We start from the raw sequence: 27,177 nt of genomic DNA, 5'->3' as shown, positions 1-27,177 counted from the left end.
TGACCATATCTTTCACACTGTTTGCAATTATTCATATTATACAGTGGAAAAACAGTTGTACTTATATTGCATTTTATGCTTCTGGCATTGACTTCTTAGGCCCTCACTATTCGATCCGGTGGAGCAACGCCCAGGGGTGAAGCCTAGGTTGCGCGGAACGTAGAAATGATCATAACTTTCACACTGGTTACAATTATTCGTTTTATACAATGGAAAAGCTGTTCAATTTATTTTGCATTTTATGCTTCGGGCGTTGACTTCTATGGCCCTAACTATTCGATCCGGTGGAGCAACGCCCTAGGGTGAAGCCTAGGTTGCCCGGAACGTAGAAATGACCATTGCCTTCACACTGTTTGCAAATATACATTATATACGATGGAAAAGCTGTTGTATCTATTTTGTATTTCATGCTTCTGGCGCTGACTTCTTAGGTCCTAACTATTGGATCTGGTGGAGCAACGGCCAGGGGTGAAGCCTAGGTTGCGCGGAACGTAGAAATGACCATAACTTTCACACTGGTTTCAATTATTCGTTTTATACAATGGAAAAACTGTTCTATTTATCTTGTATTTTATGCTTCGGGCGTTGACTTCTAACGCCCTAACTATTCGATCTGGTGGAGCAACGCTCTAGAGTGAAGCCTAGGTTGCCCGGAACATAGAAATGACCATTACCTTCACACTGTTTGCGATTATTCATTTTATACGATGGCAAAACTGTTGTACATATATCGTATTTTATGCTTCTGGCGTTCACTTCTTAGGCCCTAACTATTCGATCTGGTGGAGCAACGCCCTAGAGTGAAGCCTAGGTTGGCCGGAACGTAGAAATGACCACGTCTTTCACACTGATTGCAATAATTCCAGATATACGATGGAAAAACTGTTGTACTTATATTATATTTTATGCTTCAGGCGTTGACTTCTAAGGGCGTAGCTATTCGATGTGGTGGAGAAACGCCCTAGAGTGAAGCCTAGGTTGCCCGGAAAGTAGAAATGACCATTACCTCCACACTGTTTGCAATTATTCATTTTATACAATGGAGAAACTGTTGTATTTATATCGTTTTTTATAGTTATGGCGTTGACTTCTAAGGCCGTAGCTATTCGATGTGGTGGAGCAATGCCCTAGAGTGAAGCCTAGGATGCCCGCAACGTAGAAATGACCATATTTTTCACACTGGTTGCAATTATTCTTGTTATACGATCGAAAAACTGTTGTATTTATTTTGCATTTTATGCCTCTAGCGTTGACTCCTAAGGCCGTAGCTATTCGATGTGGTGGAGCAACGCCCTAGAGTGAAGCCTAGGTTGCCCGGAACGTAGAAATGACCATGTCTTTCACACTGGTTGCAATTATTCCTGTTATACGATGGAAAAACTGTTGTACATATATCGTATTTTATGCTTCTGGCGTTGACTTCTTAGGGCCTAACTATTCGATCAGGTGGAGCAACGCCCTAGGTTGAAGCCTAGGTTACCCGGAACGTAGAAATGACCATTGCCTTCACACTGTTTGCAAATATACATTATATACGATGGAAAAGCTGTTGTATCTATTCTGTATTTTATGCTTCTGGCGCTGACTTCTTAGGTCCTAACTATTGGATCTGGTGGAGCAACGCCCAGGGGTGAAGCCTAGGTTGCGCGGAACGTAGAAATGACCATAACTTTCACACTGGTTTCAAATATTCGTTTTATACAATGGAAAAACTGTTCTATTTATTTTGTACTTTATGCTTCGGGCGTTGACTTCTAAGGCCCTAACTATTCGATCTGGTGGAGCAACGCCCTAGAGTGAAGCCTAGGTTGCCTGGAACATAGAAATGACCATTACCTTCACTCTGTTTGCGATTATTCATTTTATACGATGGCAAAACTGTTGTACATATATCGTATTTTATGCTTCTGGCGTTGACTTCTTAGGCCCTAACTATTCGATCAGGTGGAGCAACGCCCTAGGGTGAAGCGTAGGTTGCCCGGAACGTGGAAATGACCATAACTTTCACACTGGTTTCAATTATTCGTTTTATACAATGGAAAAACTGTTCTATTTATTTTGTATTTTATCCTTCGGGCGTTGACTTCTATGGCCCTAACTATTCGATCTGGTTGAGCAACACCCTAGAGTGAAGCCTAGGTTGCCCGGAACGTAGAAATGACCATTACCTTCACACTGTTTGCGATTATTCATTTTATACGATGGTAAAACTGTTGTATTTATTTTGTATTTTATGCTTCTGGCATTGACTTCTAAGGCCCTAGCTATTCCATCTGGTGGAGCAACGCCCTAGAGTGGAGCCTAGGTCGCCCGAAACGTGGAAATGACCATTACTTTCACTCTGGTTGCAATTATTCCAGCTACACGATGGACAAACTGTTGGATTTTGATTGTACTTTATGCTTCAGGCGTTGACTTCTTAGGCCCTAACTATTCGCTCTGGTGGAACAACGACCTAGGGTGAAGCCTAGGTTGCCCGGAACGTAGAAATGACCATTACCTTCACACTGTTTGCGATTATTCATTTTATACGATGGTAAAACTGTTGTACATATATCGTGTTTTATGCTTCTGGCGCTGACTTCTTAGGCCCTAACTATTCGATCAGGTGGAGCAACGACCTAGGGTGAAGCCTAGGTTGCCCGGAACGTAGAAATGACTATAGCTTTCACACTGGTTGCAATTATTCCTGTTATACAAGTGAAAAACTGTTGTATTTATGCTGTATTTTATGCTTCTGGCATTGACTTCTTAGGCCCTATCTATTCGATATGGCGGAGCAACGCCCTAGAGTGTAGCCTAGGTTGCCTGGAATGTAGAAATGACCATCACTTTCACACTGGTTGCAATTATTCTTGTTATACGATTGAAAAACTGTTGTATTTATTTTGTATTTTATGCTCCTGGCGTTGACTTTTTAGGCCCTAACTATTCGATCAGGTGGAGCAACGCCCTAGGGTGAAGCCTAGGTTGCCCGGAACGTAAAAATGACCTGTACTTTCACACTTGCTGCAATTGTTCTTGTTATACGATGGAAAAACTGTTGTATTTATATTGCACTTTATGCTTCTGGCATTGACTTCTAAGGCCCCAACTATTCGATGTGGTGGAGCAACGTCCTAGAGTGAAGCCTAGGTTGCCCGGAACGTAGAAATGACCATAGCTTTCACACTGGTTGCAATTATTCCTGTTATACAAGTGAAAAACTGTTGTATTCATATTGTATTTTATGCTTCTGGCGTCGACTTCTTAGGCCCTAACTATTCGATCTGGTGGAGCAACGCCCAGGGGTGAAGCCTAGGTTGCGCGGAACGTAGAAATGACCATAACTTTCACACTGGTTTCAAATATTCGTTTTATACAATGGAAAAACTGTTCTATTTATTTTGTACTTTATGCTTCAGGCGTTGACTTCTTAGGCCCTAACTATTCGCTCTGGTGGAACAACGACCTAGGGTGAAGCCTAGGTTGCCCGGAACGTAGAAATGACCATTACCTTCACACTGTTTGCGATTATTCATTTTATACGATGGTAAAACTGTTGTACATATATCGTGTTTTATGCTTCTGGCGCTGACTTCTTAGGCCCTAACTATTCGATCAGGTGGAGCAACGACCTAGGGTAAAGCCTAGGTTGCCCGGAACGTAGAAATGACTATAGCTTTCACACTGGTTGCAATTATTCCTGTTATACAAGTGAAAAACTGTTGTATTTATGCTGTATTTTATGCTTCTGGCGTTGACTTCTTAGGCCCTATCTATTCGATATGGCGGAGCAACGCCCTAGAGTGTAGCCTAGGTTGCCTGGAATGTAGAAATGACCATCACTTTCACACTGGTTGCAATTATTCTTGTTATACGATTGAAAAACTGTTGTATTTATTTTGTATTTTATGCTCCTGGCGTTGACTTTTTAGGCCCTAACTATTCGATCAGGTGGAGCAACGCCCTAGGGCGAAGCCTAGGTTGCCCGGAACGTAAAAATGACCTGTACTTTCACACTTGCTGCAATTGTTCTTGTTATACGATGGAAAAACTGTTGTATTTATATTGCACTTTATGCTTCTGGCATTGACTTCTAAGGCCCCAACTATTCGATGTGGTGGAGCAACGTCCTAGAGTGAAGCCTAGGTTGCCCGGAACGTAGAAATGACCATAGCTTTCACACTGGTTGCAATTATTCCTGTTATACAAGTGAAAAACTGTTGTATTCATATTGTATTTTATGCTTCTGGCGTCGACTTCTTAGGCCCTAACTATTCGATCTGGTGGAGCAACGCCCAGGGGTGAAGCCTAGGTTGCACGGAACGTAGAAATGACCATAACTTTCACACTGGTTTCAAATATTCGTTTTATACAATGGAAAAACTGTTCTATTTATTTTGTACTTTATGCTTCGGGCGTTGACTTCTAAGGCCCTAACTATTCGATCTGGTGGAGCAACGCCCTAGAGTGAAGCCTATGTTGCCTGGAACATAGAAATGACCATTACCTTCACTCTGTTTGCGATTATTCATTTTATACGATGGCAAAACTGTTGTACATATATCGTATTTTATGCTTCTGGCGTTGACTTCTTAGGCCCTAACTATTCGATCAGGTGGAGCAACGCCCTACGGTGAAGCGTAGGTTGCCCGGAACGTGGAAATGACCATAACTTTCACACTGGTTTCAATTATTCGTTTTATACAATGGAAAAACTGTTCTATTTATTTTGTATTTTATCCTTCGGGCGTTGACTTCTATGGCCCTAACTATTCGATCTGGTGGAGCAACGCCCTAGAGTGAAGCCTAGGTTGCCCGGAACGTAGAAATGACCATTACCTTCACACTGTTTGCGATTATTCATTTTATACGATGGTAAAACTGTTGTATTTATTTTGTATTTTATGCTTCTGGCATTGACTTCTAAGGCCCTAGCTATTCCATCTGGTGGAGCAACGCCCTAGAGTGGAGCCTAGGTCGCCCGAAACGTGGAAATGACCATTACTTTCACTCTGGTTGCAATTATTCCAGCTACACGATGGACAAACTGTTGGATTTTGATTGTACTTTATGCTTCAGGCGTTGACTTCTTAGGCCCTAACTATTCGCTCTGGTGGAACAACGACCTAGGGTGAAGCCTAGGTTGCCCGGAACGTAGAAATGACCATTACCTTCACACTGTTTGCGATTATTCATTTTATACGATGGTAAAACTGTTGTACATATATCGTGTTTTATGCTTCTGGCGCTGACTTCTTAGGCCCTAACTATTCGATCAGGTGGAGCAACGACCTAGGGTGAAGCCTAGGTTGCCCGGAACGTAGAAATGACTATAGCTTTCACACTGGTTGCAATTATTCCTGTTATACAAGTGAAAAACTGTTGTATTTATGCTGTATTTTATGCTTCTGGCGTTGACTTCTTAGGCCCTATCTATTCGATATGGCGGAGCAACGCCCTAGAGTGTAGCCTAGGTTGCCTGGAATGTAGAAATGACCATCACTTTCACACTGGTTGCAATTATTCTTGTTATACGATTGAAAAACTGTTGTATTTATTTTGTATTTTATGCTCCTGGCGTTGACTTTTTAGGCCCTAACTATTCGATCAGGTGGAGCAACGCCCTAGGGTGAAGCCTAGGTTGCCCGGAACGTAAAAATGACCTGTACTTTCACACTTGCTGCAATTGTTCTTGTTATACGATGGAAAAACTGTTGTATTTATATTGCACTTTATGCTTCTGGCATTGACTTCTAAGGCCCCAACTATTCGATGTGGTGGAGCAACGTCCTAGAGTGAAGCCTAGGTTGCCCGGAACGTAGAAATGACCATAGCTTTCACACTGGTTGCAATTATTCCTGTTATACAAGTGAAAAACTGTTGTATTCATATTGTATTTTATGCTTCTGGCGTCGACTTCTTAGGCCCTAACTGTTAGATGTGGAGGACCAACGCCCTAGAGTGAAGCCTAGGTTGCCCGGAACGTAGAAATGACCATATCTTTCATACTGGTTGCAATTATTCGTTTTATACGATGGAAAAACTGTTGTATTTATTTTGTATTTGGTGCTTCTGCGGTTGACTTCTTAGGCCCCAACTGTTAGATGTGGAGGACCAACGCCCTAGAGTGAAGCGTAGGTTGCCCGGAACGCAGAAATGACCATATCTTTCAGACTGGTTGCAATTATTCCTGTTATACGATGAAAAAGATGTTGCATTTTTATTGTATTTTATGCTTCAGGCGTTGACTTCTAAGGCCCTAACTATTCGATGTGGTGGAGCAACGCCCTTGAGCGAAGCGTAGGTTGCCCGGAACGTAAAAATGACCTGTACTTTCACACTGGTTGCAATTATTCCTGTTATACGATGGAAAAACTGCTGTACTTATGTTGTATTTTATGCTTCGGGCGTTGACTTCTTAGGCCCTAACTATTCGATCTGGTGGAGCAACGCCCAGGGGTGAAGCCTAGGTTGCGCGGAACGTAGAAATGACCATAACTTTCACACTGGTTTCAAATATTCGTTTTATACAATGGAAAAACTGTTCTATTTATTTTGTACTTTATGCTTCGGGCGTTGACTTCTAAGGCCCTAACTATTCGATCTGGTGGAGCAACGCCCTAGAGTGAAGCCTATGTTGCCTGGAACATAGAAATGACCATTACCTTCACTCTGTTTGCGATTATTCATTTTATACGATGGCAAAACTGTTGTACATATATCGTATTTTATGCTTCTGGCGTTGACTTCTTAGGCCCTAACTATTCGATCAGGTGGAGCAACGCCCTAGGGTGAAGCGTAGGTTGCCCGGAACGTGGAAATGACCATAACTTTCACACTGGTTTCAATTATTCGTTTTATACAATGGAAAAACTGTTCTATTTATTTTGTATTTTATCCTTCGGGCGTTGACTTCTATGGCCCTAACTATTCGATCTGGTGGAGCAACGCCCTAGAGTGAAGCCTAGGTTGCCCGGAACGTAGAAATGACCATTACCTTCACACTGTTTGCGATTATTCATTTTATACGATGGTAAAACTGTTGTATTTATTTTGTATTTTATGCTTCTGGCATTGACTTCTAAGGCCCTAGCTATTCCATCTGGTGGAGCAACGCCCTAGAGTGGAGCCTAGGTCGCCCGAAACGTGGAAATGACCATTACTTTCACTCTGGTTGCAATTATTCCAGCTACACGATGGACAAACTGTTGGATTTTGATTGTACTTTATGCTTCAGGCGTTGACTTCTTAGGCCCTAACTATTCGCTCTGGTGGAACAACGACCTAGGGTGAAGCCTAGGTTGCCCGGAACGTAGAAATGACCATTACCTTCACACTGTTTGCGATTATTCATTTTATACGATGGTAAAACTGTTGTACATATATCGTGTTTTATGCTTCTGGCGCTGACTTCTTAGGCCCTAACTATTCGATCAGGTGGAGCAACGACCTAGGGTGAAGCCTAGGTTGCCCGGAACGTAGAAATGACTATAGCTTTCACACTGGTTGCAATTATTCCTGTTATACAAGTGAAAAACTGTTGTATTTATGCTGTATTTTATGCTTCTGGCGTTGACTTCTTAGGCCCTATCTATTCGATATGGCGGAGCAACGCCCTAGAGTGTAGCCTAGGTTGCCTGGAATGTAGAAATGACCATCACTTTCACACTTGCTGCAATTGTTCTTGTTATACGATGGAAAAACTGTTGTATTTATATTGCACTTTATGCTTCTGGCATTGACTTCTAAGGCCCCAACTATTCGATGTGGTGGAGCAACGTCCTAGAGTGAAGCCTAGGTTGCCCGGAACGTAGAAATGACCATAGCTTTCACACTGGTTGCAATTATTCCTGTTATACAAGTGAAAAACTGTTGTATTCATATTGTATTTTATGCTTCTGGCGTCGACTTCTTAGGCCCTAACTATTCGATCTGGTGGAGCAACGCCCTAGAGTGTAGCCTAGGTCGCCCGGAATGTAGAAATGACCATCGCTTTCACACTGGTTGCAATTATTCTTGTTATACGATGGAAAAACTGTTGTATTTATTTTGTATTTTATGCCTCTGGCGTTGACTGCTAAGGCCGTAGCTATTCGATGTGGTGGAGCAACGCCATAGGGTGAAGCCTAGGTTGCCCGGAACGTTGAAATGACCATAACTTTCATACTGGTTGCAATTATTCGTTTTATACGATGGAAAAACTGTTGTATTTATATTGTATTTGGTGCTTCTGGCGTTGACTTCTTAGGCCCTAACTGTTAGATGTGGAGGACCAACGCCCTAGAGTGAAGCCTAGGTTGCCCGGAACGTAGAAATGACCATATCTTTCAGACTGGTTGCAATTATTCCTGTTATACGATGAAAAAAATGTTGTATTTTTATTGTATTTTATGCTTCAGGCGTTGACTTCTAAGGCCCTAACTATTCGATGTGGTGGAGCAACGCCCTTGAGCGAAGCGTAGGTTGCCCGGAACGTAAAAATGACCTGTACTTTCACACTGGTTGCAATTATTCCTGTTATACGATGGAAAAACTGCTGTACTTATGTTGTATTTTATGCTTCGGGCGTTGACTTCTTAGGCCCTAACTATTCGATCCGGTGAAGCAACGCCCTAGAGTCAAGCCTAGGTTGCCCGGAATGTAGAAATGTCCATTACTTTCACACTGGTTGCAATTATTCTTGTTATACGATGGAAAAACTGTTGTATTTATTTTGTATTTTATGCTTCTGGCATTGACTTCTAAGGCCCTAGCTATTCCATCTGGTGGAGCAACGCCCTAGGGTGGAGCCTAGGTCGCCCGAAACGTAGAAATGACCATTACTTTCACTCTGGTTGCAATTATTCCAGCTATACGATGGACAAACTGTTGGATTTTGATTGGACTTTATACTTCTGGCGTTGACTTCTAAGGCCCTATGTATTCGATCTGGTGTAGCAGTGCCTCAGAGTTAAGTCTAGGATGCCCGCAACGTAGAAATGGCTATGAATTTCACACTGGTTGCAATTATTCGTTTTATACGATGGAAAAACTGTTGTACATATATCGTATTTTATGCTCCTGGCGTTGACTTCTTAGGCCCTAACTATTCGATCAGGTGGAGCAACGCCCTAGGGTGAAGCCTAGGTTGCCCGGAACGTAGGAATGACCATAACTTTCATACTGGATGCAATTATTCGTTTTATGCGATGGAAAAACCGTTGTATTTATATTGTATTTTATGCTTCAGGCGTTGACTTCTTAGGCCCTAACTAATCGCTCTGGTGGAACAACGCCCTAGAGTCAAGCCTAGGTTGCCCGGAATGTAGAAATGACCATCACTTTCACACTTGTTGCAATTATTCTTGTTATACGATGGAAAAACTGTTGTATTTATTTTGTATTTTATGCTTCTGGCATTCACTTCTAAGGCCATAGCTATTCCATCTGGTGGAGCAACGCCCTAGAGTGGAGCCTAGGTCGCCCGAAACGTAGAAATGACCATTACTTTCACTCTGGTTGCAATTATTCCAGCTATACGATGGACAAACTGTTGGATTTTTACTGTACTTTATACTTCTGGCGTTGACTTCTAAGGCCCTATGTATTCGATCTGGTGTAGCAATGCCTCAGAGTTAAGTCTAGGATGCCCGCAACGTAGAAATGGATATTACTTTCACACTGGTTGCAATTATTCGTTTTATACGATGAAAAACTGTTGTACATATGTCGTATTTTATGCTTCTGGCGTTGACTTCTTAGGCCCTAACTATTCGATCAGGTGGAGCAACGCCCTAGAGTGAAGCCTAGGTTGCGCGGAACGTAGAAATGACCATGACTTTCACACTGGTTTCAAATATTCGTTTTATACAATGGAAAAACTGTTCTACTTATTTTGTATTTTATGCTTCGGGAGTTGACTCCTAAGGCCCCAACTATTCGATCTGGTGGTGCAACGCCCTAGAGTGAAGCCTAGGTTGCCCGGAATATAGAAATGACCATCACCTTCACACGGTTTGCGATTATTCATTTTATACGATGGTAAAACTGTTGTACATATATCGTATTTTATGCTCCTGGCGTTGACTTTTTAGGCCCTAACTATTCGATCAGGTGGAGCAACGCCCTAGGGTGAAGCCTAGGTTGCCCGGAACGTAAAAATGACCTGTACTTTCACACTGGTTGCAATTGTTCTTGTTATACCATGGAAAAACTGTTGTATTTATAGTGCACTTTATGCTTCTGGCATTGACTTCTAAGGCCCCAACTATTCGATGTGGTGGAGCAACGTCCTAGAGTGAAGCCTAGGTTGCCCGGAACGTAGAAATGACCATAGCTTTCACACCGGCTGCAATTATTCCTGTTATACAAGTGAAAAACTGTTGTATTCATATTGTATTTTATGCTTCTGGCGTCGACTTCTTAGGCCCTAACTATTCGATCTGGTGGAGCAACGCCCTAGAGTGTAGCCTAGGTCGCCCGGAATGTAGAAATGACCATCGCTTTCACACTGGTTGCAATTATTCTCGTTATACGATGGAAAAACTGTTGTATTTATTTTGTATTTTATGCCTCTGGCGTTGACTGCTAAGGCCGTAGCTATTCGATGTGGTGGAGCAACGCCATAGGGTGAAGCCTAGGTTGCCCGGAACGTAGAAATGACCATAACTTTCATACTGGTTGCAATTATTCGTTTTATACGATGGAAAAACTGTTGTATTTATATTGTATTTGGTGCTTCTGGCGTTGACTTCTTAGGCCCTAACTGTTAGATGTGGAGGACCAACGCCCTAGAGTGAAGCCTAGGTTGCCCGGAACGTAGAAATGACCATATCTTTCAGACTGGTTGCAATTATTCCTGTTATACGATGAAAAAAATGTTGTATTTTTATTGTATTTTATGCTTCAGGCGTTTACTTCTAAGGCCCTAACTATTCGATGTGGTGGAGCAACGCCCTTGAGCGAAGCCTAGGTTGCCCGGAACGTAAAAATGACCTGTACTTTCACACTGGTTGCAATTATTCCTGTTATACGATGGAAAAACTGCTGTACTTATGTTGTATTTTATGCTTCGGGCGTTGACTTCTTTGGCCCTAACTATTCGATCCGGTGAACCAACGCCCTAGAGTCAAGCCTAGGTTGCCCGGAATGTAGAAATGACCATTACTTTCACACTGGTTGCAATTATTCTTGTTATACGATGGAAAAACTGTTGTATTTATTTTGTATTTTATGCTTCTGGCATTGACTTCTAAGGCCCTAGCTATTCCATCTGGTGGAGCAACGCCCTAGAGTGGAGCCTAGGTCGCCCGAAAGGTTGAAATGTCCATTACTTTCACTCTGGTTGCAATTATTCCAGCTATACGATGGACAAACTGTTGGATTTTGATTGTACTTTATACTTCTGGCGTTGACTTCTAAGGCCGTACGTATTCGATCTGGTGTAGCAATGACTCAGAGTTAAGTCTAGGATGCCCGCAACGTAGAAATGGCTATTACTTTCACACTGGTTGCAATTATTCGTTTTATACGATGGAAAAACTGTTGTACACATATCGTATTTTATGCCTCTGGCGATGACTTCTTAGGCCCTAACTATTCGATCAGGTGAAGCAACGCCCTAGGGTGAAGCCTAGGTTGCGCGGAACGTAGAAATCACCATAACTTTCACACTGGTTGCAATTATTCGTTTTATACGACGGAAAAACTGTTGTATTTATTTTATATTTGGTGCTCCTGGCGTTGACTTCTTAGGCCCTAACTATTGGATCTGGTGGACCAACGCCCTAGAGTGAAGCCTAGGTTGCCCGGAACGTAGAAATGACCATTACTTCCACACTGTTTGCAATTATTCATATTATACAGTGGAAAAACTGTTGTATTTATATTGTATTTTGTGCTTCTGGCATTGACTTCTAAGGCCCTAACTATTCGATGTGGCTGAGCAACGCCCTAGAGTGAATTCTAGGTTGCCCGGAACGTAGAAATGACCATAGCTTTCACACTGGTTGCAATTATTCCTGCCATACAAGGGAAAAACTGTTGTATTTATATTGTATTTTATGCTTCTGGCGTTGACTTCTTAGGCCCTAACTATTCGATCTGGTGGAGCATGGCCCTAGAGTGAAGTTTGGGTTGGCCGGAATGTAGAAATGACCATCACTATCACACTGGTAGCAATTATTCTTGTTATACGATGGAAAAACTGTTGTATTTATTTTGTATTTTATGCCTCTGGCGTTGACTCCTAAGACCGTAGCTATTCGATGTGGTGGAGCAACGCCCTAGAGTGAAGCCTAGGTTTCCCGGAAAGTAGAAATGACCATTACCTCCACACTGTTTGCAATTATTCATTTTATACAATGGAAAAACTGTTGTATTTATATTGTTTTTTATAGTTATGGCGTTGGCTTCTAAGGCCGTAGCTATTCGATGTGGTGGAGCAACGCCCTAGAGTGAAGCCTAGGTTGCCCGGAACGTAGAAATGACCATAACTTTCACACTGGTTGCAATTATTCCTGTTATACGATGGTAAAACTGTTGTATTTATATTGTATTTTATGCTTCTGGCGCTGACTTCTTAGCCCCTAACTATTCGATCTGGTGGAGCAACGCCCTAGAGTGAAGCCTAGATTGCACGGAACGTAGAAATGACCATAACTATCAGACTGGTTGCAATTATTCGTTTTATACGATGGAAAGACTGTTGTACATATATCGTATTTTATGCTTCTGGCGTTGACTTCTTAGGCCCTAACTATTCGATCTGGTGGAGCAACGCCCTAGGGTGAAGCCTAGGTTGCCCTGAACGTAGAAATAACCATAACTTTCATACTGGTTGCAATTATTCGTTTTATGCAATGGAAAAACTGTTGTATTTATATTGTATTTTATGCTTCAGGCGTTGACTTCTTAGGCCCTAACTATTGGATCTGGTGGACCAACGCCCTAGAGTGAAGCCTAGGTTGCCCGGAACGTAGAAATGACCATTACTTCCACACTGTTTGCAATTATTCATATTATACAGTGGAAAAACTGTTGTATTTATATTGTATTTTATGCTTCTGGCATTGACTTCTAAGGCCCTAACTATTCGATGTGGTGGAGCAACGCCCTAGAGTGAAGCCTAGGTTGCCCGGAATGTAGAAATGACCATAGCTTTCACACTGGTTGCAATTATTTCTGTTATACAAGGGAAAAACTGTTGTATTTATATTGTATGTTATGCTTCTGGCGTTGACTTCTTAGGCCCTAACTATTCGATCTGGTGGAGCATGGCCCTAGAGTGTAGCCTAGGTTGCCCGGAATGTAGAAACGACCATCACTTTCACACTGGTAGCAATTATTCTTGTTATACGATGAAAAAACTGTTGTATTTATATGGCATTTTATGCTTCTCGCATTGACTTCTAAGGCCCTAACTATTCGATGTGGTGGAGCAACGCCCTAGAGTGAAGCCTAGGTTGCCCGGAACGTAGAAATGACCATAGCTTTCACACAGGTTGCAATTATTCTTGTTATACAAGGGAAAAACTGTTGTATTTATATTGTATTTTGTGCTTTTGGCGTTGACTTCTTAGGCCCTATCTGTTCGATCTGGTGGAGCAACGCCCTAGAGTGTAGCCTAGGTTGCCCGGAATGTAGAAATGACCATAGCTTTCACACTGGTTGCAATTATTCCTGTTATACAAGGGAAAAACTGTTGCATTTATATTGTATTTTATGCTTCTGGCGTCGACTTCTTAGGCACTGACTATTCGATCTGATGGAGCATAGCCCTAGAGTGAAGCCTAGGTTGCCCGGAATGTAGAAATGACCATCACTTTCAAACAGGTTGCAATTATTCTTGTTATACGATGGAAAAACTGTTGTATTTATTTTGTATTTTAAGCCTCTGGCGTTGACTCCTAAGGCCGTAGCTATTCGATGTGGTGGAGCAACGCCCTAGAGTGAAGCCTAGGTTACCCGGAACGTAGAAATGACCATCACTTTCACACTGGTTGCAATTAGTCTTGTTATACGATGGAAAAACTGTTGTATTTATTTTGTATTTTATGCCTCTGGCGTTGACGCCTAAGGCCGTAACTATTCGATGTGGTGGAGCAACGCCCTGGAATGAAGCCTAGGTTGCCCGGAACGTAGAATTGACCATGTCTTTCACACTGGTTGCAATTATTCCTGTTATACGATGGAAAAACTGTTGTATTTATATTATATTTTATGCTTCAGACGTTGACTTCTAAGGCCGTAGCTATTCGATATGGGGGAGAAACGCCCTAGAGTGAAGCCTAGGTTGCCCGGAAAGTAGAAATGACCATTACCTCCACACTGTTTGCAATTATTCATTTTATACAATGGAAAAACTGTTGTATTTGTATTGTTTTTTATAGTTATGGCGTTGACTTCTAAGGCCGTAGCTATTCCATGTGGTGGAGCAATGCCCTAGAGTGAAGCCTAGGATGCCCGCAGGGTAGAAATGACCATATCTTTCACACTGTTTGCAATTATTCCTGTTATACGATGGAAAAACTGTTGTATTTATATTGTATTTTATGCTTCTGGCGCTGACTTCTTAGCCCCTAACTATTCGATCTGGTGGAGCAACGCCCTAGAGTGAAGCCTAGATTGCACGGAACGTAGAAATGACCATAACTATCAGACTGGTTGCAATTATTCGTTTTATACGATGGAAAGACTGTTGTACATATATCGTATTTTATGCTTCTGGCGTTGACTTCTTAGGCCCTAACTATTCGATCTGGTGGAGCAACGCCCTAGGGTGAAGCCTAGGTTGCCCTGAACGTAGAAATAACCATAACCTTCATACTGGTTGCAATTATTCGTTTTATGCAATGGAAAAACTGTTGTATTTATATTGTATTTTATGCTTCAGGCGTTGACTTCTTAGGCCCTAACTATTGGATCTGGTGGACCAACGCCCTAGAGTGGAGCCTAGGTCGCCCGAAAGGTTGAAATGTCCATTACTTTCACTCTGGTTGCAATTATTCCAGCTATACGATGGACAAACTGTTGGATTTTGATTGTACTTTATACTTCTGGCGTTGACTTCTAAGGCCGTACGTATTCGATCTGGTGTAGCAATGACTCAGAGTTAAGTCTAGGATGCCCGCAACGTAGAAATGGCTATTACTTTCACACTGGTTGCAATTATTCGTTTTATACGATGGAAAAACTGTTGTACACATATCGTATTTTATGCCTCTGGCGATGACTTCTTAGGCCCTAACTATTCGATCAGGTGAAGCAACGCCCTAGGGTGAAGCCTAGGTTGCGCGGAACGTAGAAATCACCATAACTTTCACACTGGTTGCAATTATTCGTTTTATACGACGGAAAAACTGTTGTATTTATTTTATATTTGGTGCTCCTGGCGTTGACTTCTTAGGCCCTAACTATTGGATCTGGTGGACCAACGCCCTAGAGTGAAGCCTAGGTTGCCCGGAACGTAGAAATGACCATTACTTCCACACTGTTTGCAATTATTCATATTATACAGTGGAAAAACTGTTGTATTTATATTGTATTTTGTGCTTCTGGCATTGACTTCTGAGGCCCTAACTATTCGATGTGGCTGAGCAACGCCCTAGAGTGAATTCTAGGTTGCCCGGAACGTAGAAATGACCATAGCTTTCACACTGGTTGCAATTATTCCTGCCATACAAGGGAAAAACTGTTGTATTTATATTGTACTTTATGCTTGTGGCGTTGACTTCTTAGGCCCTAACTATTCGATCTGGTGGAGCATGGCCCTAGAGTGAAGTTTGGGTTGGCCGGAATGTAGAAATGACCATCACTATCACACTGGTAGCAATTATTCTTGTTATACGATGGAAAAACTGTTGTATTTATTTTGTATTTTATGCCTCTGGCGTTGACTCCTAAGACCGTAGCTATTCGATGTGGTGGAGCAACGCCCTAGAGTGAAGCCTAGGTTTCCCGGAAAGTAGAAATGACCATTACCTCCACACTGTTTGCAATTATTCATTTTATACAATGGAAAAACTGTTGTATTTATATTGTTTTTTATAGTTATGGCGTTGGCTTCTAAGGCCGTAGCTATTCGATGTGGTGGAGCAACGCCCTAGAGTGAAGCCTAGGTTGCCCGGAACGTAGAAATGACCATAACTTTCACACTGGTTGCAATTATTCCTGTTATACGATGGTAAAACTGTTGTATTTATATTGTATTTTATGCTTCTGGCGCTGACTTCTTAGCCCCTAACTATTCGATCTGGTGGAGCAACGCCCTAGAGTGAAGCCTAGATTGCACGGAACGTAGAAATGACCATAACTATCAGACTGGTTGCAATTATTCGTTTTATACGATGGAAAGACTGTTGTACATATATCGTATTTTATGCTTCTGGCGTTGACTTCTTAGGCCCTAACTATTCGATCTGGTGGAGCAACGCCCTAGGGTGAAGCCTAGGTTGCCCTGAACGTAGAAATAACCATAACTTTCATACTGGTTGCAATTATTCGTTTTATGCAATGGAAAAACTGTTGTATTTATATTGTATTTTATGCTTCAGGCGTTGACTTCTTAGGCCCTAACTATTGGATCTGGTGGACCAACGCCCTAGAGTGAAGCCTAGGTTGCCCGGAACGTAGAAATGACCATTACTTCCACACTGTTTGCAATTATTCATATTATACAGTGGAAAAACTGTTGTATTTATATTGTATTTTATGCTTCTGGCATTGACTTCTAAGGCCCTAACTATTCGATGTGGTGGAGCAACGCCCTAGAGTGAAGCCTAGGTTGCCCGGAATGTAGAAATGACCATAGCTTTCACACTGGTTGCAATTATTTCTGTTATACAAGGGAAAAACTGTTGTATTTATATTGTATGTTATGCTTCTGGCGTTGACTTCTTAGGCCCTAACTATTCGATCTGGTGGAGCATGGCCCTAGAGTGTAGCCTAGGTTGCCCGGAATGTAGAAATGACCATCACTTTCACACTGGTAGCAATTATTCTTGTTATACGATGAAAAAACTGTTGTATTTATATGGCATTTTATGCTTCTCGCATTGACTTCTAAGGCCCTAACTATTCGATGTGGTGGAGCAACGCCCTAGAGTGAAGCCTAGGTTGCCCGGAACGTAGAAATGACCATAGCTTTCACACAGGTTGCAATTATTCTTGTTATACAAGGGAAAAACTGTTGTATTTATATTGTATTTTGTGCTTTTGGCGTTGACTTCTTAGGCCCTATCTGTTCGATCTGGTGGAGCAACGCCCTAGAGTGTAGCCTAGGTTGCCCGGAATGTAGAAATGACCATAGCTTTCACACTGGTTGCAATTATTCCTGTTATACAAGGGAAAAACTGTTGCATTTATATTGTATTTTATGCTTCTGGCGTCGACTTCTTAGGCACTGACTATTCGATCTGATGGAGCATAGCCCTAGAGTGAAGCCTAGGTTGCCCGGAATGTAGAAATGACCATCACTTTCAAACAGGTTGCAATTATTCTTGTTATACGATGGAAAAACTGTTGTATTTATTTTGTATTTTAAGCCTCTGGCGTTGACTCCTAAGGCCGTAGCTATTCGATGTGGTGGAGCAACGCCCTAGAGTGAAGCCTAGGTTACCCGGAACGTAGAAATGACCATCACTTTCACACTGGTTGCAATTAGTCTTGTTATACGATGGAAAAACTGTTGTATTTATTTTGTATTTTATGCCTCTGGCGTTGACGCCTAAGGCCGTAACTATTCGATGTGGTGGAGCAACGCCCTGGAATGAAGCCTAGGTTGCCCGGAACGTAGAATTGACCATGTCTTTCACACTGGTTGCAATTATTCCTGTTATACGATGGAAAAACTGTTGTATTTATATTATATTTTATGCTTCAGACGTTGACTTCTAAGGCCGTAGCTATTCGATATGGGGGAGAAACGCCCTAGAGTGAAGCCTAGGTTGCCCGGAAAGTAGAAATGACCATTACCTCCACACTGTTTGCAATTATTCATTTTATACAATGGAAAAACTGTTGTATTTGTATTGTTTTTTATAGTTATGGCGTTGACTTCTAAGGCCGTAGCTATTCCATGTGGTGGAGCAATGCCCTAGAGTGAAGCCTAGGATGCCCGCAGGGTAGAAATGACCATATCTTTCACACTGTTTGCAATTATTCCTGTTATACGATGGAAAAACTGTTGTATTTATTTTGTATTTTGAGCCTCTGGCGTTGGCTCCTAAGGCCGTAGCTATTCGATGTGGTGGAGCAACGCCCTAGAGTAAAGCCTAGGTTGCCCGGAACGTAGAAATGACCATGTCTTTCACACTGGTTGCAATTATTCCTGTTATACGATGGAAAAACTGTTGTATTTATATTATATTTTATGCTTCAGACGTTGACTTCTAAGGCCGTAGCTATTCGATGTGGTGGAGAAACGCCCTAGAGTGAAGCCTAGGTTGTCCGGAACGTAGAAATGACCATAACATTCATACTGGTTGGAATTATTCGTTTTATACGATGGAAAAACTGTTGTATTTATTTTGTATTTTATGCTTCTGGCATTGACTTCTAAGGCCCTAGCTATTCCATCTGGTGGAGCAACGCCCTAGAGTGGAGCCTAGGTCGCCCGAAAGGTAGAAATGACCATTACTTTCACTCTGGTTGCAATTATTCCAGCTATACGATGGACAAACTGTTGGATTTTGATTGTACTTTATACTTCTGGCGTTGACTTCTAAGGCCTTACGTATTCGATCTGGTGTAGCAATGACTCAGAGTTAAGTCTAGGATGCCCGCAACGTAGAAATGGCTATTACTTTCACACTTGTTGCAATTATTCGTTTTATACGATGGAAAAACTGTTGTATTTATTTTATATTTGGTGCTCCTGGCGTTGACTTCTTAGGCCCTAACTATTGGATCTGGTGGACCAACGCCCTAGAGTGAAGCCTAGGTTGCCCGGAACGTAGAAATGACCATTACTTCCACACTGTTTGCAATTATTCATATTATACAGTGGAAAAACTGTTGTATTTATATTGTATTTTGTGCTTCTGGCATTGACTTCTAAGGCCCTAACTATTCGATGTGGCTGAGCAACGCCCTAGAGTGAATTCTAGGTTGCCCGGAACGTAGAAATGACCATAGCTTTCACACTGGTTGCAATTATTCCTGCCATACAAGGGAAAAACTGTTGTATTTATATTGTATTCTATGCTTCTGGCGTTGACTTCTTAGGCCCTAACTATTCGATCTGGTGCAGCATGGTCCTAGAGTGAAGTTTGGGTTGGCCGGAATGTAGAAATGACCATCACTATCACACTGGTAGCAATTATTCTTGTTATACGATGGAAAAACTGTTGTATTTATATTGTATTTTATGCTTCTGGCGCTGACTTCTTAGCCCCTAACTATTCGATCTGGTGGAGCAACGCCCTAGAGTGAAGCCTAGATTGCACGGAACGTAGAAATGACCATAACTATCAGACTGGTTGCAATTATTCGTTTTATACGATGGAAAGACTGTTGTACATATATCGTATTTTATGCTTCTGGCGTTGACTTCTTAGGCCCTAACTATTCGATCTGGTGGAGCAACGCCCTAGGGTGAAGCCTAGGTTGCCCTGAACGTAGAAATAACCATAACCTTCATACTGGTTGCAATTATTCGTTTTATGCAATGGAAAAACTGTTGTATTTATATTGTATTTTATGCTTCAGGCGTTGACTTCTTAGGCCCTAACTATTGGATCTGGTGGACCAACGCCCTAGAGTGAAGCCTAGGTTGCCCGGAACGTAGAAATGACCATAACTATCAGACTGGTTGCAATTATTCGTTTTATACGATGGAAAGACTGTTGTACATATATCGTATTTTATGCTTCTGGCGTTGACTTCTTAGGCCCTAACTATTCGATCTGGTGGAGCAACGCCCTAGGGTGAAGCCTAGGTTGCCCTGAACGTAGAAATAACCATAACTTTCATACTGGTTGCAATTATTCGTTTTATGCAATGGAAAAACTGTTGTATTTATATTGTATTTTATGCTTCTGGCGTTGACTTCTTAGGCCCTAACTATTCGATCTGGTGGAGCATGGCCCTAGAGTGAAACCTAGGTTGCCCGGAATGTAGAAATGACCATCACTTTCACACTGGTAGCAATTATTCTTGTTATACGATGAAAAAACTGTTGTATTTATATGGCATTTTATGCTTCTCGCATTGACTTCTAAGGCCCTAACTATTCGATGTGGTGGAGCAACGCCCTAGAGTGAAGCCTAGGTTGCCCGGAACGTAGAAATGACCATAGCTTTCACACAGGTTGCAATTATTCTTGTTATACAAGGGAAAAACTGATGTATTTATATTGTATTTTGTGCTTTTGACGTTGACTTCTTAGGCCCTATCTGTTCGATCTGGTGGAGCAACGCCCTAGAGTGTAGCCTAGGTTGCCCGGAATGTAGAAATGACCATAGCTTTCACACTGGTTGCAATTATTCCTGTTATACAAGGGAAAAACTGTTGCATTTATATTGTATTTTATGCTTCTGGCGTCGACTTCTTAGGCACTGACTATTCGATCTGATGGAGCATAGCCATAGAGTGAAGCCTAGGATGCCCGCAACGTAGAAATGTCCATACCTTTCACACTGTTTGCAATTATTCCTTTTATACGATTGAAAAACTGTTGTATTTATACTGTATTTTATGCTTTTGGCGTTGACTCCTAAGGCCGCAGCTATTCGATGTGGTGGAGAAACGCCCTAGAGTGAAGCCTAGATTGCCCGGAAAGTAGAAATGACCATGTCTTTCACACTGGTTGCAATTATTCCTGTTATACGATGGAAAAACTGTTGTACTTATATTATATTTTATGCTTCAGGCGTTGACTTCTAAGGCCGTAGCTATTCGATGTGGTGGAGAAACGCCCTAGAGTGAAGCCTAGGTTGCCCGGAACGTAGAAATGACCATACCTTTCACACTGGTTGCAATTACTCATTTTATGCGATGGAAAAACTGTTGTACATATATCGTATTTTATGCTTCTGGCATTGACTGCTTAGGCCCTAACTATTCGATCTGTGGAGCAACGACCTAGGGTCAAGCCTAGGTTGCCCGGAACGTAGAAATGACCATAGCTATCAGACTGGTTGCAATTATTCGTTTTATACGATGGATAGAATGTTGTATTTATATTGTATTTTATAGTTATGGCGCTGCCTTCTAGGGCCGTAGCTATTCAATGTGGTTGAGCAACGCCCTAGTGTGAATCCTAGGTTGCCCGGAACGTAGAAATGACCATTACTTCCACACTGTTTGCAATTATTCATATTATACAGTGGAACAACTGTTGTATTTATATGGCATTTTATGCTTCTGGCATTGACTTCTAAGGCCCTAGCTATTCGATGTGGTGGAGCCACGCCCTAGAGTGTAGCCTAGGTTGCCCGGAACGTAGAAATGACCATAGCTTTCACACTGGTTGCAATTATTCCTGTTATTCAAGGCAAAAACTGTTGCATTTATATTGTATTTTATGCTTCTGGCGTTGACTTCTTAGGCACTACCTATTCAATCTGATGGAGCATAGCCCTAGGGTGAAGCCTAGGTTGCCCGGAATGTAGAAATGACCATCACTGTCAAACTGGTTGCAATTATTCTTGTTATACGATGGAAAAACTGTTGTATTTATTTTGTATTTTATGCCTCTGGCGTTGACTCCTAAGGCCGTAGCTATTCGATGTGGTGGAGCAACGCCGTAGAGTGAAGCATAGGTTGCCCGGAACGTAGAAATGACCATAACATTCATATTGGTTGCAATTATTCGTTTTATACGATGGAAAAACTGTTGTACTTTGATTCTATTTTATGCTTCTAGCGTTGACTTCTAAGTCCCTAGCTATACGATCTGGTGGGGCAACGGCCTAGCGTGAAGCCTAGGTTGCCCGGGACGTAGGAATGACCATCACCTTCACTCTGGTTGCAATCATTCATTTTATACAATGGAAAGACTGTTGTATTTATATTGTTTTTTATAGTTATGGCGTTGACTTCTAAGGCCGTAGCTATTCCATGTGGTGGAGCAATGCCCTAGAGTGAAGCCTAGGATGCCCGCAGCGTAGAAATGACCATATCTTTCACACTGTTTGCAATTATTCCTGTTATACGATGGAAAAACTGTTGTATTTATTTTGTATTTTAAGCCTCTGGCGTTGGCTCCTAAGGCCGTAGCTATTCGATGTGGTGGAGCAACGCCCTAGAGTAAAGCCTAGGTTGCCCGGAACGTAGAAATGACCATGTCTTTCACACTGGTTGCAATTATTCCTGTTATACGATGGAAAAACTGTTGTATTTATATTATATTTTATGCTTCAGACGTTGACTTCTAAGGCCGTAGCTATTCGATGTGGTGGAGAAACGCCCTAGAGTGAAGCCTAGGTTGTCCGGAACGTAGAAATGACCATAACATTCATACTGGTTGGAATTATTCGTTTTATACGATGGAAACACTGTTGAATTTTTATTTTATTTTATGCTTCTGGCGTTGACTTCCTGGGCCCTAACTATTCTATCTGGAGGAGCAACGCCCTAGAGTGAAGCCTAGGTTGCCCGGAATGTAGAAATGAACATGTCTTTCACACTGGTTCCAATTATTCCTGTTATACGATGGAAAAACGGTTGTATTTATATTATATTTTATGCTTCAGACGTTGACTTCTAAGGCCGTAGCTATTCGATATGGTGGAGAAACGCCCTAGAGTGAAGCCCAGGTTGCCCGGAAAGTAGAAATGACCATAACTATCAGACTGGTTGCAATTATTCGTTTTATACAATGGAAAGACAGTTGTATTTATATTGCATTTTATGCTTCAGGCGTTGACTTCTTAGGCCCTAACTATTCGCTCTGGTGGAACAACGCCCTAGAGTGAAGCCTAGGTTGCCCGGAACGTAGAAATGACCATAGCTTTCACACTGGTTGCAATTACTTCTGTTATACAAGGGAAAGACTGTTGTATTTATACTGTATTTTATGCTTCTGGCGTTGACTTCTTAGGCCCTAGCTATTGGTTCTGGCGGACCAACGCCCTAGAGTGAAGCCTAGGTTGCCCGGAACGTAGAAATGACCATAACATTCATACTGGTTGCAATTATTTCTGTTATACAAGGGAAAAACTGTTGTATTTTTATTGTATTTTATGCATCTGGCGTTGACTTCTTACGCCCTAACTATTCGATCTGGTGGAGCAACGCCCTAAAGTGAAGCCTAGGTTGCACGGAACGTAGAAATGACCATAACTTTCACACTGGTTGCAATTATTCCTGTTATACGATGGTAAAACTGTTGTATTTATATTGTATTTTATGCTTCTGGCGTTGACTTCTTAGCCCCTAACTATTCGATCTGGTGCAGCAACGCCCTAGAGTGAAGCCTAGATTGCACGGAACGTAGAAATGACCATAACTATCAGACTGGTTGCAATTATTCGTTTTATACGATGGAAAGACTGTTGTACATATATCGTATGTTATGCTTCTGGCGTTGACTTCTTAGGCCCTAACTATTCGATCTGGTGGAGCAACGCCCTAGGGTGAAGCCTAGGTTGCCCTGAACGTAGAAATAACCATAACTCTCATACTGGTTGCAATTATTCGTTTTATGCAATGGAAAAACTGTCGTATTTATATTGTATTTTATGCTTCAGGCGTTGACTTCTTAGGCCCTAACTATTGGATCTGGTGGACCAACGCCCTAGAGTGAAGCCTAGGTTGCCCGGAACGTAGAAATGACCATCGCTTTCACACTGGTTGCAATTATTCTCGTTATACGATGGAAAAACTGTTGTATTTATTTTGTATTTTATGCCTCTGGCGTTGACTGCTAAGGCCGTAGCTATTCGATGTGGTGGAGCAACGCCATAGGGTGAAGCCCAGGTTGCCCGGAACGTAGAAATGACCATAACTTTCATACTGGTTGCAATTATTCGTTTTATACGATGGAAAAACTGTTGTATTTATATTGTATTTGGTGCTTCTGGCGTTGACTTCTTAGGCCCTAACTGTTAGATGTGGAGGACCAACGCCCTAGAGTGAAGCCTAGGTTGCCCGGAACGTAGAAATGACCATATCTTTCAGACTGGTTGCAATTATTCCTGTTATACGATGAAAAAAATGTTGTATTTTTATTGTATTTTATGCTTCAGGCGTTGACTTCTAAGGCCCTAACTATTCGATGTGGTGGAGCAACGCCCTTGAGCGAAGCCTAGGTTGCCCGGAACGTAAAAATGACCTGTACTTTCACACTGGTTGCAATTATTCCTGTTATACGATTGAAAAACTGCTGTACTTATGTTGTATTTTATGCTTCGGGCGTTGACTTCTTTGGCCCTAACTATTCGATCCGGTGAACCAACGCCCTAGAGTCAAGCCTAGGTTGCCCGGAATGTAGAAATGACCATTACTTTCACACTGGTTGCAATTATTCTTGTTATACGATGGAAAAACTGTTGTATTTATTTTGTATTTTATGCTTCTGGCATTGACTTCTAAGGCCCTAGCTATTCCATCTGGTGGAGCAACGCCCTAGAGTGGAGCCTAGGTCGCCCGAAAGGTAGAAATGACCATTACTTTCACTCTGGTTGCAATTATTCCAGCTATACGATGGACAAACTGTTGGATTTTGATTGTACTTTATACTTCTGGCGTTGACTTCTAAGGCCGTACGTATTCGATCTGGTGTAGCAATGACTCAGAGTTAAGTCTAGGATGCCCGCAACGTAGAAATGGCTATTACTTTCACACTGGTTGCAATTATTCGTTTTATACGATGGAAAAACTGTTGTACACATATCGTATTTTATGCCTCTGGCGATGACTTCTTAGGCCCTAACTATTCGATCAGGTGAAGCAACGCCCTAGGGTGAAGCCTAGGTTGCGCGGAACGTAGAAATCACCATAACTTTCACACTGGTTGCAATTATTCGTTTTATACGACGGAAAAACTGTTGTATTTATTTTATATTTGGTGCTCCTGGCGTTGACTTCTTAGGCCCTAACTATTGGATCTGGTGGACCAACGCCCTAGAGTGAAGCCTAGGTTGCCCGGAACGTAGAAATGACCATTACTTCCACACTGTTTGCAATTATTCATATTATACAGTGGAAAAACTGTTGTATTTATATTGTATTTTGTGCTTCTGGCATTGACTTCTAAGGCCCTAACTATTCGATGTGGCTGAGCAACGCCCTAGAGTGAATTCTATTTTGCCCGGAACGTAGAAATGACCATAGCTTTCACACTGGTTGCAATTATTCCTGCCATACAAGGGAAAAACTGTTGTATTTATATTGTATTTTATGCTTCTGGCGTTGACTTCTTAGGCCCTAACTATTCGATCTGGTGGAGCATGGTCCTAGAGTGAAGTTTGGGTTGGCCGGAATGTAGAAATGACCATCACTATCACACTGGTAGCAATTATTCTTGTTATACGATGGAAAAACTTTTGTATTTATTTTGTATTTTATGCCTCTGGCGTTGACTCCTAAGACCGTAGCTATTCGATGTGGTGGAGCAACGCCCTAGAGTGAAGCCTAGGTTTCCCGGAAAGTAGAAATGACCATTACCTCCACACTGTTTGCAATTATTCATTTTATACAATGGAAAAACTGTTGTATTTATATTGTTTTTTATAGTTATGGCGTTGGCTTCTAAGGCCGTAGCTATTCGATGTGGTGGAGCAACGCCCTAGAGTGAAGCCTAGGTTGCCCGGAACGTAGAAATGACCATAACTTTCACACTGGTTGCAATTATTCCTGTTATACGATGGTAAAACTGTTGTATTTATATTGTATTTTATGCTTCTGGCGCTGACTTCTTAGCCCCTAACTATTCGATCTGGTGGAGCAACGCCCTAGAGTGAAGCCTAGATTGCACGGAACGTAGAAATGACCATAACTATCAGACTGGTTGCAATTATTCGTTTTATACGATGGAAAGACTGTTGTACATATATCGTGTTTTATGCTTCTGGCGTTGACTTCTTAGGCCCTAACTATTCGATCTGGTGGAGCAACGCCCTAGGGTGAAGCCTAGGTTGCCCTGAACGTAGAAATAACCATAACTTTCATACTGGTTGCAATTATTCGTTTTATGCAATGGAAAAACTGTTGTATTTATATTGTATTTTATGCTTCAGGCGTTGACTTCTTAGGCCCTAACTATTGGATCTGGTGGACCAACGCCCTAGAGTGAAGCCTAGTTTGCCCGGAACGTAGAAATGACCATTACTTCCACACTGTTTGCAATTATTCATATTATACAGTGGAAAAACTGTTGTATTTATATTGTATTTTATGCTTCTGGCATTGACTTCTAAGGCCCTAACTATTCGATGTGGTGGAGCAACGCCCTAGAGTGAAGCCTAGGTTGCCCGGAACGTAGAAATGACCATAACCTTCACACTGGTTGCAATTATTTCTGTTATACAAGGGAAAAACTGTTGTATTTATATTGTATTTTATGCTTCTGGCGTTGACTTCTTAGGCCCTAACTATTCGATCTGGTGGAGCAACGCCCTAGAGTGAAGCGTAGGTTGCACGGAACGTAGAAATGACCATTACTTCCTCACTGTTTGCAATTATTCATTTTATACAATGGAAAAACTGTTGTATTTATATTGTACTTTATGCTTCTGGCATTGACTTCTAAGGCCCTAACAACTCGATGTGGTGGAGCTACGCCATAGACCGAAACCTAGGTTGCACGGAACGTAGAAATGGCCATAGCTTTCACACTGGTTGCAATTATTTCTGTTATACAAGGGAAAAACTGTTGTATTTATATTGTATTTTATGCTTCTGGCGTTGACTTCTTAGGCCCTAACTATTCGATCTGGTGGAGCATGGCCCTAGAGTGAAACCTAGGTTGCCCGGAATGTAGAAATGACCATCACTTTCACACTGGTAGCAATTATTCTTGTTATACGATGAAAAAACTGTTGTATTTATATGGCATTTTATGCTTCTCGCATTGACTTCTAAGGCCCTAACTATTCGATGTGGTGGAGCAACGCCCTAGAGTGAAGCCTAGGTTGCCCGGAACGTAGAAATGACCATAGCTTTCACACAGGTTGCAATTATTCTTGTTATACAAGGGAAAAACTGTTGTATTTATATTGTATTTTGTGCTTTTGACGTTGACTTCTTAGGCCCTATCTGTTCGATCTGGTG

This window comes from Calliopsis andreniformis, unplaced genomic scaffold (assembly GCF_051401765.1).
Source record: "Calliopsis andreniformis isolate RMS-2024a unplaced genomic scaffold, iyCalAndr_principal scaffold0001, whole genome shotgun sequence".
Taxonomy (NCBI): Eukaryota; Metazoa; Arthropoda; class Insecta; order Hymenoptera; family Andrenidae; genus Calliopsis; species Calliopsis andreniformis.
This window is presented reverse-complemented; position numbering follows the sequence as displayed.